Genomic DNA, 1692 nt, shown 5'->3' with positions numbered 1-1692 from the left:
TTTTTTTTTTTGAGAGGGACTCTTGCTCTTTTGCCCAGGCTGGAGTGCAGTGGCGCAATCTCGGTTTGCAACCTCTGCCTCCTGGGTTCAAGCGATTCTCTTGCCTCAGCCTCCTAAGTAGCTGGGATTACAGGCACCCGCCACCATGCCTGGCGAGTTTTTGTAGTTTTAGTAGAGACAGGGCTTCGCCATGTTGGCCAGGCTGTTCTCAAACTCCTAACCCCAGGTGATCCACCCGCCTCGGCCTCCCAAAATGCTGGGCCACTGCGCCCCACCTGTTTTAACTTTTTCTTATATAGGGGTTTTGTCTATGTAAAAGCTGTACCTATGTGCATGTGGGCTGACAGCATGGCAAAATTTATTATTTTGTTGATGTAAAGAAAACTGTCCTTGACATTTTAGTGTGTAAGTAAGCATAACTATAATTATCTTGAAAGCATATATTGCGAGTATTGGGACGTCTGGTCATTCTGTTGTTACAGGATTGTGTCCTTGCAGGTATCTTTAGGCTGTTTTCTCAACTGTAAACATCTTATGACCATGGGTCGTGACTGGCAAGGAATGTGCCTTAGTCTCAAGATGGAGCTGAACTTAAAATGGTGTCACTCTGGCCTTCCTAGGCCCCGGCTTCCCTAATAATGGCAGAAGCAAAAACACAAGTTCAACTGCACACATTGTAAACCTTTGCTTGCATCAGACCTGCCGATATCCTATGGCCAAAGTAAATGCACATGGCTAAGCCCAGCAGAAATGAAGCAGGGAAGTATATTCCTTCTATATGGGAGAGGGGAGTGTGAAAGGAAAATATTTTGGACCTCGAAAATATTTTCCTTTTTATGAAGGAAAACTCAAGCTGGAAACTGCTTAAGGCAAACCTGCCTCTCATTCTATTCGAAGTTATCCCTCTGCTCACTGAGATATATGCACATCTTACTTGCCTGCTTTGGAAACGCTAATCAGAAACTCAAAAGAATGCACCTGTTTGTGTCTCACTTATCTGTGACCTGGAATCCCCCTCTGTGCTTCGAGTCTTCCTGCCTTTGCTTCGAATTGTCCTGCCTTTGCTTCAAATTGTCCTGCCTTTCCAGACCTAACCAATGTAATTCTTCTATTGATTGATGTCTCATGTCTCCCTAAAATGTATAAAAGCAAGCTGTGCGCCACCACCTTGGGCACATGTCATCAGGACTTCCTGAGGCTGTGTCATGGATGCATCCTTAACCTTGGCAAAATCAACTTTCTAAATTAACTGAGACCTGTCTCTGATTTTCTGGGTTCACAGGAGCATGTCTGATTACTTTATATAATAATCTAACACAAAGCACATGGTTAGACCACTGAATTAATTCCATAAGTATGAGCTCACTGTCACACTTTCTTTACTAAAAATGTGTCCCAGGGTGAGAGATGCTGCATACCGTAAAGACACATGCAGCATTCTGTAAGTCCATAGATGTGGATGCTGCAGGCAGAGAAGGCACATCCCTGTGTGGACAGAGTCTATACCTGGGAGGCATATTGCTGCCTCCTCCAGGAGTCTGATGTAATTTACTTGCCGTCAAATGGCCAGCTGGTCTCCCTAAAGAATTGTGTCCTGGCTGGATGCGGTGGCTCACGCCTATAATCCCAGCACTTTGGGAGGCTGAGGCGGGAGGATCACAAGGTCAGGAGTTAGAGACCATCCTGGCCAAT

Source organism: Colobus angolensis, unplaced genomic scaffold (genome assembly GCF_000951035.1).
Source record: "Colobus angolensis palliatus isolate OR3802 unplaced genomic scaffold, Cang.pa_1.0 Scaffold108, whole genome shotgun sequence".
Classification (NCBI taxonomy): Eukaryota; Metazoa; Chordata; class Mammalia; order Primates; family Cercopithecidae; genus Colobus; species Colobus angolensis.
The sequence above is the reverse complement of the archived record's forward strand: the minus strand, read 5'-3'. Positions refer to the sequence as shown.